The sequence below is a fragment of the Rattus norvegicus genome, chromosome 7, assembly GCF_036323735.1.
Source record: "Rattus norvegicus strain BN/NHsdMcwi chromosome 7, GRCr8, whole genome shotgun sequence".
Classification (NCBI taxonomy): Eukaryota; Metazoa; Chordata; class Mammalia; order Rodentia; family Muridae; genus Rattus; species Rattus norvegicus.
In genome coordinates, this window is record NC_086025.1 from 106,660,458 (window position 1) to 106,678,597 (window position 18,140).

At 43.6% G+C, this 18,140-nt stretch overlaps 1 protein-coding gene across 12 annotated transcripts in view; it reads right to left on the reverse strand.

Annotated features, from left to right (window-relative positions):
• The window catches only part of Trappc9 (trafficking protein particle complex subunit 9), a 477,026-nt gene that overhangs the window by 250,119 nt on the left and 208,767 nt on the right, over positions 1–18,140 (reverse strand). The window lies entirely within an intron of this gene.

Consider the following 18,140-nt stretch of genomic DNA (forward strand, 5'->3'; position numbering starts at 1 on the left):
GTAAAGCTTGCATGACGTCTGGTCCCTGAGAGCCCCAAAAACACTACTGTAGGATGGGCCCCTTTGGTTCCCAGGAGAAGCGTAGATGGAGTTCCCTAAGGAAGAGTAGGGGGCATGGGCAGTGGCCCTCAATCTAACTTCTTCCCTCAGATAGGCCCTGCTACACTCTGGCTGGGCCCTCTCTAGGAAATGGGCATCCTCAAGATAGAGGGAAAAGAAAGCCATTCCCATGTTGGTCTGTAGATATCTCAGAAGTTCATACCCATCCTATTTGAGGTCCTAGAGTCCACTGTGACCAAAGACCACAGACTTACTGGTATAACTGCATCACCCCCCTACACACACACAGTTCTAGAGGTCAGAAGTGCTAAGGGTGCTTGCAGGGCTGCCTTACTTCTGGAAACCTCAGAAGAGAATCAGTCTTCTGGTCTTTCTGACTTCTAGAAACCCTGACAGTCTGTGGTTGGGACCTCCCTGGGCTTTAGTCTACCCTTGACCTTCATTGCTATATCACCTGCTGTCTGTGACCCCTGTGCTACTCCCTTCTGACAACACATGTGATCATTTTAGCCTACCCGGATAATCTAGGATCAGTTCCTTGTCTTGGGGTTCCTGAACAGAGGCATCTGAGTCTGTGGGAAGCCACATATTCACAGCAACCAGGGATGCTAACTTCTTTGGGAGGGTGCTTTCCATGTAACACAATGCGGCTCACTCAGTTGGCCAAAGGGAGTCCTATGGACCAATCGTGACACCACAAGAGAAGCTCTCAAGCTCTCTGTTGCATGTGAAGTCAGTAGGGAGGGCCAGTCTGTAATGCCTAGGGAGGTGGCAGTCCTACAGCTGGCCTAGTGCCCTAGGGTTGAGCTCTTGGAGAAGAGCTTCACTGCTGAGTTCTAGGGACTCAGAGCTGTAGAAGGTGACATCAACAATCCTCAGGCTGAAATCTTCTCATTTTTACAGCAGACTCTGAAGGCATGCTCTGGACAACGTGGTGGGGCCTCGCTGCATGGCAAATGGGTGGCCCTGTGTAAGTTATGGGAGCTGTATCCATACCTTAGAAACAGAGGCCCCTATTGCCTCCTCTAAGGGGTAGAGCAAGCAGTGGTTCCTAACCTTTCTAATGCAACAACCATTTGATACAGTTCCTCATGATGTGGTGACCCCTAACCATGAAATTATTTTCATGGTTACTTTATAACTGTAATCTTGCTACTGTTATGAATCATAATGTAAATATCTGATATTTAGGATAGCTGGTAGGTGATCTCCAAAGGGGTTACAACTCACAGGTTGAGAACTGCTGGGGTAGAGAGGAGGAGAAAGAGGAGCAGTGGAGTGTGCTAAGGCCACACAGTTGTGGCGTGTGACAAGCAGTGGGGGTGAGCATGTGGCAGGCCACCCAGAACCAATGAGCTGATCAGAGAAAATTGAGGGGGAACTCAGAAGCTGGGCTGGAAGCTGTTTAAGAGACAGAGGGAAGGGTTTATGGAGTCAGGAGCCCTGTTGCAGAAGACACTAACAAGCAAGCAGAGAAGGAAAGAACACATAGGCTGGCAGTGCTGGAAACTCCAGGCTCAGTTCATCTGAAGAGGGCACTGCTCCTTCACATGGAGCCTTGCCTGTGAGTTCGGAAGCCCTTACAGCATCCATGGATGCTTAAGACTGAGGGGCAGTAGGAAGTGGGCTGAGGAGCTAGATTGGTGGTGGCTTTCCAGATGAGCATACTGCTCAGATCCCATCTTCATCATACAAGGAAAGTGGCATACAGAGACAGTGCCAAGGACTCTTGGTTGCAATGCAGGAGTGGGGAGAGGAGGAAGGAAAGAAATGGCAGCTGCTTTAGGCTGTACTTGGGAGTCTATACTGGGGTTCAAGTGAAAGGAGACGAGGCCAATGGTGGACTCCTCTGATACTCTTGACTAAGTCTGTGGACATCAGACGCATGGGAAGAAACAGCTCTATTTGAGAACTGCCTTTATCAGCAGCCAGGCTACAAAGCAGCCAAATGGCTAGCCAGCCCCATCACCTCCCACATCCAGGACCTTCTCAGCAGAAAGGGATCCATGTGCCCATTGTGACATTTGCAGAAACGTAATACTTCAAAACGCACAAAAGCTTTAAGATGGGGTCCAATTTATTCTGCAGTTGAATACCAGAAGCACAATGATCCTAAAATTAAATGACATCATCTGTCAAAACAGTGGCTTTCTAATTTGAATTAAGGCACTGTAGAATTTTATATGGAAAAGAAACATTTAATTAGGATGGTGTTTTCTGCCAGAGCAGACTCAGGAAAAGCAGCCAGTCAGTCTGGCCAGCTTTACTGAGGTTCCCCACCAGCCATCAACAGCAAGGACATGGAGGGGAGTCCTAGTCACCTAAGAGTGTACCAATGGGAATCTACCAGGGGTGACAGCTAATATGTCACACATCCAGGAGCCATGGGACCTAACATTCACAGGGCATTTCCCAGATGATACTGGATGCCACTCTAGGTTCCAGGACATGGTGGGACTCAGACCCTTTCAGTATCCACAGCCATGTTTCCGTGAAATTAGCATTTAGACTTACCCTAGCTTTTAGACTCTGTAACCAAAGAATCAGGGCTGCTCTCCCTATTCAGCTGAGGATTACAGTGATGGTGTCTTAGTCTTTTTTTCCTATTACTATAATAAGTACTCAAATAAAAACAAATTGAGAAGAAAGGTTTATTCTACTCTCAACTCAAGATACAGTTTGTTGTGGTAGGAAAACGGAGGCAGCAGGAGCTTGAAGCAGCTGGTCACATGACATCAGCAGTCAGGAAGCAGAAAGTAATGAATGCTTCTGCTGCTCAGCGCTCTTTTTCCATTCATACTATTCACGATCCTAACAAGGGAATGGTGCCACCCACGGTGGGCAGGCCTTCCCATTCCAATTATATCTCACAAGCATGCTGAGAGGCCTGTCCCCCAAGTGATTCTAGATTCTGTCATGTAATGTCAAACCCCAAGACACACAGTATTTCATTTGGTTCTCCTAATCAGGCACCTCAAAAGGTAAATTCATGTTTGGTGCATAGCCCCCCAGTCCCTGGAAGCATGGCATTCATCCGGGATGCATGGGTGTTCCATAAACACTCGGTGAATAAGATAAACTAGAATCTTAAACCTCCTTGATTGAGTAATTTATTTTTAAAAAATGGGTATATCATTGGGCACACGTACACTCAGGAAGACATTTGCACCTCTCTGTTTATTTTTGAGACAACCTCTTTTGAAGACCTGGCTGGCCTTGAACTCACCTAAGAATGACCTTGAGTTCCTGATCCTCCTGCCTCTGCATCCTGACTACTGAGATTACAGGCTTATACCATAATGCCTAGTTCATGCAGTACTCGAGTTCAGACACAAGGTTTCATGCATGCTAGGCACTCAACCTACCAACCAACCTATATCCCACCTTCCGCTCACATTCAACACATCATCGAAAGGATGTTCTTGGTTTTAAAGAAATTCCTGCCCCAAGAAGTATTTGTCATAATCAGAAGTGGCATTCCCACATAAATGATGCAGTAAAGGTCTACAACTATAGTAATAAATGCAACCCCAGTTCATGAGTTTGCACTGGCTGATGTACTAGGTTCTTGCCAAAAAATAAAGTCCCAAGACTATAGGAGCCAAGATAGTATTAAGCTGAAGTCATAAATCCCAAGACCTAAACTCACCTCTATTATGAAAGTGGAAGTGATATTGTAACGTTTAAAGGGTGAGTTATTAGCCAACAAGCAAAGAGAGCATCTACCTGACTCACCAAAATGGTTCACAAAGAAATGCTAAATTGGCTTTTCAGCCAAAATCAAAGACAGTGCAGATAATTACTCTCACAAGAGTAAAGATTCACACTTGACTTAATATTTGTTGTTGTCAACGCCAAAAACAGGAAACATTGCCTTCCTTTCCTTAGGCCCTTTCTTCACTCACCATTTCCTTCCCAAGGTCACCATAGTAACTGTCAATCAAGACTACTTGGCACCAGGACAGCCGATGAGTGACTTCTTTAACTTAGGAGAAGGGGAGGGGGGAGGGAATCTACCTGTTTTTCACAGGAAATAAAAGAAAAAACAAAACTGCAGCTCTGGACTACCAGGCTAACCACAGAGATGCTGGTACCCACAGAGACCGTGGGGGTGGCTGGCTATGGGAGAGAGGTTGTTGTGCAGGCTAAAGACCTTTGTTGGGGACAAAGGCCAGGGCAGAAATTGTTCCCTATTTTGCCCTGCAAGTCCAAGGGAGGCATGTTCATTTCTTTGAGAGAGTAGAAAGGAAGCAGTGCTAATTGAATATCCATTATGCTCCTGTCCCACAGATCTATAGAACAATCCTTCGAGGCAGAGGCAGGGATTAACAGGAAAGAAAGAAAATTGAGGCTCAAGATGCATGTGAATTGCCCAAGGGGTCAGTTTGACTCAGTCGGCAAATGGCAATCTTAGCCCTGGAGCTCAGCCTGTCTGGCTGCAAAGGCTCTGTCCACCTGCCCCGCCTTGGCTAAGGCCTTCTGATAATGAATCAGTGTGTACTAAGAAAAGGTCAGTATGCAGGACACACACACACACACACACACACACACACACACACACACACACACACACAGGCTAGCTCCTTCCTTCAGGAGGCAACTTCACAGTCCCTTAAACTCCCATTAAGAAGACTCCTCTTCTAGAATCTTCGTTGCTCTGCCAAATAGGTTGATTTTTGGGGAGATTATGTCAGCTAAAGGCAAGGCCCCTTCTTGACCTCTAAGGCACCTGTTAACACCCAACCATGTGAGTTCCTTTAGCAAGTTTCCTAGCCTCTGCTTAAGTGGGTCGGTCCTGCAGTTAACAGGCTATTCATCAACATGACTGGATGAAGAAATGGCTAGACCATCCTGAGGTACATCTGCGAGTATGTCTGTGAGGGCATTTCCAGGGAGGGCTGACTGAGGAGGGAAGAGTTGCTCCAACGTGAATGGCCCCATCGGATGAAGTTCCAGGCTGAGGATGGGGAAGAGACATGGGGAAGAAAACCAGCTAAACACAGTCACTCCTTCCACTGCTTCCTGGTTTGCTGAGATGTGAGCAGGCAGCTTCATGTCCCTGCTACACGGAGCCAACAGCCACCAGGTCTCTCTCATCATGATGAATTCTAGTACCTCAAGATGTGAGTCATAATATTTCTCCCCTCCCCCTAATAAGCTGTTCCTTGTAAGGAGTTTGATCACAATGATGAGAAAAGTGGCAGGCTGGGGAGGGGGGAGGTGAGGGCATCTTTAGGGAGATAGGGTCACATCTGACAAAAGCAACTTCAAGAAGGAATGGCTTGTTTGTCGTGGCTCAAAAGGTCAGGCTACAGTCCATCCTGCTGAGGAAGTCATAGGGTGGCTGCTTACACTACACCCGCAGTCAAGAGGCACAAGCACCGGGAGATGAATACTTATAATCTGCTTGCGTCCTTATTACTCAATCCAGAGCCACAACCAGAAGAATGGTGCCACCCACATTAAATGTGGATAGTCTCACCTTGACCACCTTGACTCATCTTGAAAATCCCTCACAGATGTGCCCTGTAACTTGTCTCGTCAATGATTCTGGATTGTGTCAATATCAACCATCATACCAGATTAGGGACTTCAGAACCCAAGTAGGGGAAGGAGGGAAAAAGTCACTACACAGGCATCCACATAAGGGGTAGTCTGCATGAGAGCATGTGTACAAAAAGCCCACTATAAAGAAGACCAGTAGAGATGAGAGGGTTATATTCTTAGGAAGGCCAAACTGGAAGAAGGTCTCAAAACCAAGGAGGTGCCCAAGGGCAACCACTGCTTCAGTGGGTGAAATATACTGAGGAAACATAAGGAGGAGGGGGAGTGGTAATGGAGGTGAACCACACTTGAGAGGTTGAGCCAGGGGTTTGGGGATTTAGCTCAGTGGTAGAGTGCTTACCTAGCAAGTGCAAGGCCCTGGGTTCGGTCCCCAGCTCCAAAAAAAATAAAAAAGAAAAAAAGAAAAAAAAGAGAGAGAGAGAGGTTGAGCCAGTAATAACAGGCTTCTCTCCAGATATAGAGAGAATAGATTAGAACCATGGCTGTAATAGGACTTGTCAGAGACAACTGTGATTTTCAATAGCTTATGCCAAAAAGAACCCAAAAGCATAAGATACCTGTCACAAGGAAAGCAATGGGGTTAGGGAAGTGACTCTGTCACAGAAATGCTTCATGCACCAGGACCTGAGTTTAGTCCCCAAAACCCATATAAAATCAGGAGTGGTGGTACATGCTTGGAATCATAGATCTGGCAAGCCAGAGACAGGCAGGCTCCTGCAGCTTGCTGGCCAAATAGCTTGGCCTAATTGGCAATTTGCTGGCCAGTGAGATACCTGTCTCAAAGTACAAACAAAAAACTAGAAGTCAGCATGTATGCTTGTACATAAATATATACAAAGAAAGAGGGAAGAACAAGCATCCAGTGGGGCACCCTCAAAGGCCAGATCTGAGACAACTTAAATATCAAAATGTTGGGGCTTGGTTTTGTCCACTGTGTATTCAGATGCTGACTGCTGTGCCCAAAGATCTGGTTGCAGTCCCAGGATGCTGGCACTGTTGTGATATTTGGAGCATCCCTATCTCAGTAATGTGTAAAAATGTTTTTCTGTCATCTCTGATTGGTTAATAAAGAGTTGATTCAGCCGCTAGCTGGGGAAAAGAGAATAGGACTTCAGATCCCAGTGAGGGAGTCCCAAGCAAGAAGAGGAGAAAAGGGGAGGACAAAAACCAGGAGTGTTGGCCATGAGGTCTCCATGAGGAGAGGATGGAGGGAACAGAGCAGCCAGGGCAAGATCAGGATGACAGGTAATGCCACATGGCTGGGACCTGGCTGGGAAGTAGACCAGGCTAGCACAGTTGGGTTAGAATAGCTCAGAACTTGTCCAGCGTAGTGCCTGCAGCTTGCTAATAAATTTATTAGGTCTCTGTGTCATTTATTCAGGAGCCAAAATGGATTAGAAGGAGTATAGAAACACTGTCGTTATTTGGGAGCAAATGGGGGGGGGCAAAGAAAAGCCCCTGAAATTACATCCACATCAAAATAAAGAAATAAGTATCAGCTGCTATAAAGTGAGACTGAGTTCTGAAGGTCACAGGCGAATCAAAGTCTGGTGAAAGGTAAGCTGTGAGGCTGCCACATCATCTGCTAACCCACACACACAGTGGAAATGTCTGGCAGATGGAACCTTCCTCACATGTCCATGGCAACCTCATCTCAACTGGGACAAAAAAAGTCTTGCCTCACCCAATAAATAAATATGATAGGAATGTGGCACCATTGCTGTGGTGTCCCGCCCAAAATACAGGCCCTGGCCCTGATCATGAAGAAGCATCGAACCTTAACTTGGCAGCCTCCTCTAAAATGGCTGCACACATGGGAACTACAGAGAGCTAGGAACACTTCAGTGACCAGGAAGAAACAAGTGCTCCGAGAAGGGCCACCTGGGAGAGCGAGGATGATGGGGGAAAGCAAAGTTGAAGGTGGGGGATGCAAAAGATGCCCCAACATATAAAAAAGACACGTGCTCCACTATGGTCATAGCAGCCTTATTTATTATAGCCAGAAGCTGGAAAGAACCCAGATACCCTTCAACAGAGGAATGGATACAGAAAATGTGGTGCATCTACACAATGGAATATTACTCAGCTATCAAAAACAATGACTTTATGAAATTCATAGGCAAATGGAGGGAACTGGAAAATATCATCCTGAGTGAGGTAACCCAATCACAGAAAAACACACATGGTATGCACTCATTGATAAGTGGCTATTAGCCCAAATGCTTGGATTACCCTAGATACACAGAACACATGAAACTCAAGAAGGATGACCAAAATGTGAATGCTTCACTCCTTCTTTGAAAGGGGAACAAGAATACCCTTGGCAGGGAATAAGGAGGCAAAGTTTAGAACAGAGGCAGAAGGAACACCCATTCAGAGCCTGCCCCACATGTGGCCTATACATATACAGCCACCCAATTAGACAAGATGGATGAAGCAAAGAAGTGCAGGCCGACAGGAACCAGATGTAGATCTCTCCTGAGAGACACAGCCAGAATACAGCAAATACATAGGCGAATGCCAGCAGCAAACCACTGAACTGAGAACGGGACCCCCGTTGAAGGAATCAGAGAAAGGACTGGAAGAGCTTGAAGGGGCTCGAGACCCCATATGAACAACAATGCCAAGCAACCAGAGCTTCCAGGGATTAAGCCACTACCTAAAGACTATATATGGACTGACCCTGGACTCTGACCTCATAGGTAGCAATGAATATCCTAGTAAGAGCACCAGTGGAAGGGGAAGCCCTTGGTCCTGCCAAGACTGAACCTCCAGAGAACGTGATTGTTGGGGGGAGGGCGGTAATGGGGAGAGGATGGGGAGGGGAACACCCACATAGAAGGGGAGGGGGAGGGGTTATGGGGATGTTGGCCTGGAAACCGGGAAAGGGAATAACAACCGAAATGTAAATAAGAAATACTCAAGTTAATAAAGAAAAAATGGGAAAAAAAATAAAAGAAGGTGGAGGATGGCTTCCTCCTGGGCTCATGCAGTAGGTGTTGGGGGACATCCAGTTTGTGGGACAAGGAGGACTCAGAGAGCACCAGAACACCCATAACCTACAGTCAATGATCTGGGAGATGACTGAGCATTTTGCGTATACTTGAGACCTCTGTAAGTATATGATTATTTCGAAGTTTTCTTTTTTTAATGGCTAAGTATAATAGATAGTCATCATAAAATTTTCAGAAAATTAAAATAAGCTCTTACTCCTTCACTGAGGTAACTGCCATTAATTCTGTGTGCTGCTGCCTCCCAGTCCCTTTTCTAAAAATAGATTTTTAATAAGCTGAAATTAGACTATAAAAATATTTTATGGTGTCCCTTTTAAACTTTCTCATTGACTATTGTTCCACTGTAAATGTGTTCAATAATTCAATTAACCAACCCCCTATTATTTCACATTTAGACTGTTCCCAATTTTGTCTTTGTTATAAATAACACTATGATGTCCATCTTTATACCAATCTTTGAGCACACTGGGGTCTTTCCTTGGAGGATATTAGAAATGGAACCAAGAGATAGAGGACAAAAACTTTTGGAGATTCCAGTCCCTTCAAATCCCAACACAATCACTATGTCTCCCATTCCAGTTCCTCAGAGACTCTGATCTTTGCATCTACCCCTGGACAAAGTAGGAAATTAGCCTCAACAGATGTCACTCCTGGAGAGGCCACAGTCAAAACTAAGGTGTTGTACTGGGGGTTCTGTGTGTCAACTTGGCACAAGCTGGAGTTATCACAGAAAAGGAGCCTCAGTTGTGGAAATGCCTTCATGAGACCCAGCTGTAAGGCATTTATTTTCTCAACTAGTAATAAAGGGGGGAGGACCCAGCCCATTGTGGGTGGTGCCGTCCCTGGGATGGTGGTCTTGAGTTCTATAAGAAAGCAAGCTGAGCAAGCCAGGGGAAGCAAGTCACTGAGTAACATCCCTCCATGGCCTCTGCATCAGCTCCTGCTTCCTGACCTGCTTGAGTTCCAGTCCTGACTTTCTGTGGTGATGAACAGCAATGTGGAAGTGTAAGCTGAATAAACCCTTTCCTCCCCAACTTGCTTCTTGGTCATGATGTCTGTGCAGGATTAGAAACCCTGACTAAGACAGGTGTCCTCGGGTCTTGCTTGAAGCTCATGGTGGCCATCAAACATTCTTTCTCTTGACTATGTTGACTCCTCTCCCCTAGAGAACAGACCTGACCTTTCCCTCAAGGTGGAATCTCCCTGATACAAGTACCCTACTGGCCCTCCATCTGTGATGGTCTTCTCAACATGGTCAGCAATACTTACTGCCACACTGTTCATCAGAAAACCAACAATGTTTTCATTACATGCTTCAAAGCATCTTTACTTTTTCCCTCCCTTCCAGAAAAGGCAGCCTGCCTTCATATATAGCCCACTAGGTAAACATAGCATGAGCTCCACTCATCGTAGCATGAGTGCCTGAGACCACTACTCTCACTCAGGAGTGTGGCTGGCCCCTCTCTGTCCAATAGTTGCTGTCTTCCAGGTCTTCTCTAGCAACACCACAATTGTCACAACACACTCTATGGTGGAGATCCTCTGAGGCCACTTCCCTGTCATTACACAAAAGTTGACTGGCAGGGACTGTCTCTTCTCAGTACCCAGGTCCAGGATAGCATGCCACATACAGCAACATGCTGTTCAACACCCCATGTCCACAAGACACAGGTCCTTGTACCTCCAAACCAGTCTTTGTGCCATCTCTTTAATAGGGGCTACTCTTCAAAAGATGTGAACAAGATCATTAAAAGGAGGACTGAAGCCACTGTAAAACTTAATTTCTAATCCTGAAATTCAAGGATCTAATTTGCTAGAGACACTTCTTAGTGATACCATTTTTCTCATGTTATTTTGTTATCGTCCAGACTTAAGAGAGCTTATATCATCTCCCTATTTCTCCTTGGGTCATTAAGAAATGAGATTAGGCCTTACTGTTGCTTCTGCCCCAAGAGGCCCTAGTGCAAAGAGGCCAACAGGAGGACAGGAACAGTAACAGTGCAGGGTCTGTGGGATAACATGCTTTCCTCTCTGGGCAGCTCTTGCCAAGGAACTCCCAGGTTCTTTAAGCTGCAGATAGCAAGGGAAAGTGAGAGGGTAACACGCTTGTCATCAGAACATTGGTCTAATGAGCAAGACAGACAAACCAGAGGACAGCAAGAGACATTGATGGCCACAGAAACCATACAAAGAGCCTTAGTGGTGGAAGCATAGAGGCTGTAATAAATGGAGGAGTCTAGCCATGAGGAGAGTGGGGAGCAACTGGGACAAGGAAGAACCTTGGTGCAGGGTCCAACAACCTATGCTAAAACTTACAGGCAGGCCAGGGAGATTAGGAGGCCTGTGCATTAAAGGCCCTCAGATTTGAGGACCAGAGGATTTCATTTCTGAGTGTAACAAACCATTAAATGAATAATTATGGCCAACTCTCTCAAACTCTGTCTCAAAATATAAAGAACTAAGAGAAATCTCATTCTGCAAGACCAGTGTTTCCTTTCCATCAAAGCCAAACACACCACAAGGAATGAAAGCCACATGCAAATCCTCCCAATGAATTCAGATGCAGAATCTCTCAACCAAACCTAGCCAAACCAATATCACAGGAAAAGGAGAGGCTCTTGGAACCAGGAAGGATTTATTTCCAGACTATAAAATGAATCCTTTTTAAAACTTCCCTGTGATGTCATCATATAAATGTCATGCATGTTAATGCAATAAAGGGCAGGAACAATGTGAAAACCTTAATGAATACATGAAAGCAACTGAAAGGTCCAACAACATTTCTTTCACAATAAAAAAGAGTGCACACCAATCTAGAAAAACAAAGGAACTTCCTCACACAATAACTGTTATCTATGAAGCACTTACAGCTAACAGGACTCTCTGCATCTGAAGCTTTTTTTGCTAAGATCAAGAACAAGTCTGCAAATTTCATAGTGTCTATTTTTTTTAATGGCTGAGAATACTCTATTGTATAAATGAACCACATTTTCTTTATCCATTCATTGGTTGAGGGACAACTAGGATGTCTCCCGTTTCTGCCTATTATGAATAAAGCTGCTATGAACATAACTGCGTGAGTGTCTCTGTGGTATAGTGGAGCATATTTTGGGTATATGCCCAGGATCAGTATAGCTGGATCCTGAGGTAGATCTATTCACGATTCCTGAGAAACAGCCAAATTGATTTCTAAAGTGGTTGTACAAGTTTTCACTCCTGCCAGCAATGGAGGAGTGTTCCCTTGCTCTGCATCCTCACCAACACGAGCTGTTGCTTGATTTTTTTGTATTAGCCATTCTGACCGGTATAAGACGGAATCTCAGGGTCATTTTGATTTGCATTTCCCTGATGACTAAGGATGTTGAACATCAATTTAAGTGCTTCTCGGCCATTCAAGATTCGTCTGTTGAGAATTCTGTTTATATCTGTATCCCATTTTTTAGTTGGGTTAATTAGTTTGTTGATGTCTAGTTTCTTGAGTTCTTTATATATTTTGGACGTCAGCCCTCTGTCAGGTATGGAGTTGGTGAAAATCTTTTCCCATTCTGTAGGCTGCATTTTGTCTTTTTGACAGTATCCTTTGCCTTACAGAAGCTTTTCAGTTTCTTGGTCCCATTTAGTAATTGTTGATCTTAGTGCCTGAGCTGTTGGTGCTCTGTTCAGGAAGTTGTCTCCTGTGCCAATGTGTTCAAGGCAGTTCCCCATTTTCTCTTCTAACAAATTCAGTATATCTAGTTTTAGTTCAGATCATTGATCTATTTGAACATGAGTTTTATACACTGTGATAGATATGGATCTATTTAGACCAGTTTTGTTGAAGTTTTTTTTTCCATTGTATAGTGTTGGCTTCTTTGTTGAAAATCAAGTGTCAATACATGTGTGGATTTACTTACTCTTCAAATTGATTGCATTGAAACATTTGTCTGTTTTATGCCAGTACTATGTGGTTTTTATTACTATTGCTCTGTAGCATGGCTTGAAATCAGGAATAGTGATACCCCCAGAAGTTCTTTTATTGTATAGGATTATTTTAGCTATCCTGGGGCTTTTGTTTTTTCATATGAAGTGGAGAATTGTTCTTTCAAGGTCTGCGAGGAATTATGTTGGAATTTTGATGGGAATTACATTGAATCTGTAGACTGCTTTTGATAAAAATGGCAATTTTTTACTATGTTAATTTATGAGCATGGGAGATCTTTCCATCTTCTGATATCTTCTTCAATTTCTTTCTTCAATGATTTGAAGTTCTTGTCATACAGTTCTTTTGCTTGCTTGGTTAGAATTACACCAAGATATTTTATATTATTTGTGTCTACTGTGAAGGGTGGTGTTTTCCTAATTTCTTTCTCAGCCTGTTTATCATTTGTATATAGTTGGGTTATTGATTTTCTTTTAGTTAATTTTGTATCCAGCCAGTTTGCTGAAGGTGTTCATCAGCTGCAGAAGTTCTATGGCAGAATATTTGGAGTCACTTATATATACTATCATATCGTCTTTGAATATCGATAATTTGACTTCTTCCTTTTCAATTTGTATCTACTTGATCTCTTTTAGTTGTCTGATTGCTCTAACTAAAACTTCAACTACTATATTAGATAGATAGGGAGAGAGTGGACAGCCTTGTCTTGTTCCTGATTTTAGTGGAATTACTTTAAGTCTCTCTCCACTTGATTTAATATTGACTATTGGCTTTCTGTATATTGCCTTTATTGTGTGTAGGTATATGCCTTGTATCCCTGATCTCTCCAACAATTCAAAAAGGAGGGTTGGATTTTTGTCAAAGGCATTTTCAGCATCTAATGAGTTGATCATGTGGATATGGTCAATTACATTAATGCTTTTGTTGAACCATTCTTGCATCTCTGGGATGAAGCCTATTTGATCATGGTGGATGATGTTTTTGATGGGATCTTGGATTTGGTTTGTGAGTACTTTATTAAATATTTTTGCATCAGTGTTCATAAGGGAGATTAGTCTGGAATTCTTTCTTGGTTGAGCCTTTGGTTTAGGTATCAGGGTGACTGTGGCATCATAAAATGAATTTCATTGTGCTCCTTCTGTTTCTATTTTGTGGAATAGTTTGAGGAGTATTAGTATTAGCTCTTCTTTGAAAGTCTGGTAGAATTATTTGCTAAAATCCTCTGGCTCTGGGCTTTTTGTTTGTTTGGTTGTTGTTGTTGGGAGACTTTCAATGACTGTTTCTATTTCCTTAGAGGTTATAGGTCTATTTAGATTTACCTGATCATGACAAGAAAAGCATCCATTTTGGTTAGATATTCCAATTTTGTGGAGATTACGTTTTTGAAATAAGACCTAATGATTCTTTGGATTTCCTCAGTGTCTGTTGTTACGCTTCCCTTTTCATTCCTAATTTTGTTAATTTGGATATGTTCTCTCTGCCTTTTAGTTAGTTTGGCTAAGGGTTTGTCTATCTTGTTGATTTTCTCTAAGAACCTGCTCTTTATTTCACTGAGTATTTGTATTGTTCTCTTTGGTTTTATCTTGTTGATTGAACCCTGAGTTTGACTATTTCCTACCATCTAATCCTCTTGGGTGTGTTTGCTTCTTTGTGTTCTAGTGCTTTCAGGCATACTGTTAAGTCGCTAATATGAAATCGCACTAATTTCTTTATTAAGTCACTTACAGATGAAACTAGAAAAGATCAATCTGAGTGAAGTAACCCTCACTCAGAGCCAGAAAGACAAACATGGTTTGTACTCACTTATAAGGGGACATTGGTCATAAAGTACAGGATATAACCATACAGGATAAACAGACCCAAGGAAGTCAAGTAACAAGGCAGCCCAACAAGCATGCTTGAATCTTACTGATAAGGGGAAACAAATTACACACCAGGGGTGGATTTGGAAGGAGGGGACTGTGTAGGGAAGAGGAAGGGATAGGAACAGGAGGTTGAGATTTGGGGAAGGTGGAAGGAGAGAATACTGGGGGAGTACTGGGTTTGGGGTTGTATCTCTGAGATGAGCTAGAAACCTAGGACAATAGAAAGCCCCAGGAATCTATGATGGTCATCTTAACTAAGACTCCTAGAAATAGGGGAGCCTGAACCAACCATCTCCTGTACCCAGCCAGGCAAGATTTCCAATGGAGGGACTGAGACACCAACCCAAACATAAATCTTAGACCTACAATGTATCCTACCTACAGGATGTGTAGGGTTAGGGGATGGAGCAGAAGTTGAGGGAAGGGCCAACCAATGACTGGTCCAGTTTGAGACTCATGACACTACTGAGAGGGAGCTCACTCCTGAAACTATTGATATTCTACTATACTTACAGATGGAAGCCACCTCAGGAGGGCTTCACAAAGCTACTACTGGAAGCTAATGCAGAGACCCACAGCCAAACATTGAGTGGAGCTTTGGGGAATCCTGTGGAAGATGGGAAGGAAGAACTGAGGGAGCCAAGGGGTCAAAGACACCACAAGAAAACATTTAAGGTCAAGTAAGCAGGGCCCAGTGGGGTTTATGAAGATTGAACCAGAAAGCATGACCATCCAGAAAGCATGAATGGGACAGACTTGTGCCCTATGCACATATGTAGCAATTATGCAGCTGGGTCTTCATGTGGATTCCTAAAGCAGGAGCAAGGGCTATCTCCAACTACATTGCCTGCCTGTGGATAACTGTCCCCTAACTAGGCAGCCTGTCTAGCCTCAGAAGAAGAGAATGCACCTAGTCTTCCTGCAGCTTGATATGCCAGGGCTGGTTGATATCCGTAGGAGGCCTCCCCTTTTCTGAGGAGAAGGGGAAGAAAGGTGGATGGAGGAGGGGGTGACTGGGAGAAGAGGAGTGAGGGAAAGCTGTGATTGGGATGTAAAGTGAATAAATAACTTAGTCAATGTAATTAAATTAATAAAAGGAACGAGCACCATGACATGTCTGTTTCTTTACTGCTACTCAACACTGTACTCAAGGAGTTGTAGCCAAAGCAATTAGAGAAGAAAAAAAGAATTAAATGTACCTAAATTGGGAGGAAAGAAGACAAATTGTCTGCAGTTGACAAATGGCAAGCTCTTGGACACAGAAAAGCCACAATATATAAGAAAGCTGTAAGTTCTCACAGACAGTAAACTGGCAGTACCCAAGGCAACAGTAGACTCATGTATGTTTGCATGTGCTCACAAGAAACAATCTGAAAAGAAAATAAAGAAAGCAATTCCTTTTCAAACAAAACATGAATAAAAAAGTTTAGTATTAAATTTAATCAACATAAAAAATTCACACTGAAAATTATAAAAATGTTGCTAATAAACTTAAAGAAGATCTAAATAAGTGGAAAGGCATACCATGTTCACAGATTACACTATTGATTCTTTTGTTGCTTGTTGCCAGGCTCTTCCTGTATAGCTCAGTCTGGTCTCAAACTAGGTTCCTCAGGATTGGGTTAACAGTTGTGTTCCACCATGCCCAGTTGAGGTTTGGTATTATTAAGATGGTGCTATCAGTCTGAGGTGGTGAATGAGAATGACCCCCACAAACTCAAACATTTGAATGCTTGACTCCCAACCCATGAACTGTTTGGAAAAAGTAGAAGTTGTGTCCCTAGTTGGAAGAGGTGTCGCTGAGAGTGGGGCTTAGTTTCTCTCTGTGTGTGTCTCTCTCTGTCTCTGTCTCTGCTTGTATGCTTCCCATCATGATGATAAGCATCCAAAACTGTAAGGAAGCTCCTAATTAAACGCTTTCTTCTAGGAGTTACCTTGGTCACAGTGTCTCCCTGCAACAATAGAAGAGTGACTAAGACACACTTAAAGCAAAATAAAGATTCAACACATTATCTACCAAAATCTCGGCAGTCAGTGGTTTTAATTTGGGGGTTTTTGTTTTCAGAACCAGAAATCTGATGGAAGTGAAGAGGGAGGACACCAGGCAGGAAAACGGAGCACAGATGAGGGTCTCTTGTTTAAAAAAAAAAAATAACCATAAAATCTGGGTTCTGCCCCTCGTACCAGAAAAACAAGGAAATAAATAAGCCTTACAAAGGTAAGTGAAAAAGGTTCTGAATTTCAACTAATAGAGCAGCTTTCCCAGCCACCACAGTGTTTTTAAAGAAGCATCCTCAAAACTTAGCCAGTATAAGTGCTCTGACTGAACACTGAAGTCCCCTCTTGGTTTCAGTTGCTTGTTAATTTTTCTCCTGGGCAACTAACACCAGATAATTTAGGCAACTATTTTTATTTATCTGTTTTTGTTTGTTTGTTTGTTTGTTTGTTTGTTTACAGAGCAGTGCCCAATGTAACCCAACCTGGCCTCAAATTTGTGGCTTTCCTGCCTCAGCCTCCCAGGTGCTCCACAACCAGTTTAGGCAGCAGCCCTTTAAAGGTAAGACTGAAAAATATATAAACCTCGGTGGGATATTTTTTTACCAGTAAAACATTGACATAAAGGCAGGGGGAGGGGAAAGGGCATAGTGGATTTCTGGTGGGAAAACTGGGATAGGAGATAACATCTAAAATGTAAATTAAAATAATATCCAATAAAAGGGAAAAAAGCATTGGTGAAGAAAGGACATACTCTTGAACACCCTGGCAGGTACTACAGGAATTTGTAATCTGGAATTTGCAGACAATATTGCAGACAATGTTGGATAATTTACTGATTTCTTCTGGTGGTTAGATAATCAATATTACAAAGTCTGATACACCTATTTCTAATTGAATATGAGTGAAGCAGTTTTGCAACATTGAGTGCCAATATGGATGCCCAAGGAAAGCCCAGATCATCTCTGTTCCCCAGAGACCCACCACTGTCTAGATGTTCTTAAAAGAGGCCATAGCTACCCTGGAGTCATACCCATGACCCATAGAAATGGGTCAGCTCTTTCCTTCATAAAGTGGTATTCACCATGATTCTTTCTCAAACACATGTGAAAAGAGAGACTGCATATGAGCCCTTCCTAAACCTCTATGACTGCCTGAAAACCAAAAAGCCCCCGGTGGCATATACACCCCCTGCTCACAGGCCCCATGCTGGGCTGAGCTGTCTCCCTAGACCTAATACTGCCAATGTGTGTCCTTGGACCCACCCCATGCCCTCTCTCCAAGCATCTGCCTGCTGTTGCCTGGGAAGCTAGCCTCCGCCTTCCACTCCATTTCACACGATTCGGTTTATAAAAAGCTGAGGTTTCTAAGTTGATATAGAAATAGCTGAGTGAGCGTTCTTACTGAGAGGCAGTAAGACCTGTGTGGGCATCCCGGTGAAGGCTGCAAACCACTCCTGGGGAGGGGGAGGAGGCTGTGACAAAGTACAGGGGCTTCAGGGTTTCTCGGATGAAGCATCCCTTACACCAAGGGGTAGACACACAACCCGCCAGTATATTAGTCCTCTTGGGAGGTGATGAATACTTCCTAACTGATTCTTTCTTTAAAATCTATGCCAAGGGGCCGTTAATTGTTTCCTGGTTTCATTTCTATTTGATCTTCATTTGCCACTAAGAGCACTGAGCATCACAAAGCTGGGTCCCCATCCTTGCAGCAACTCAC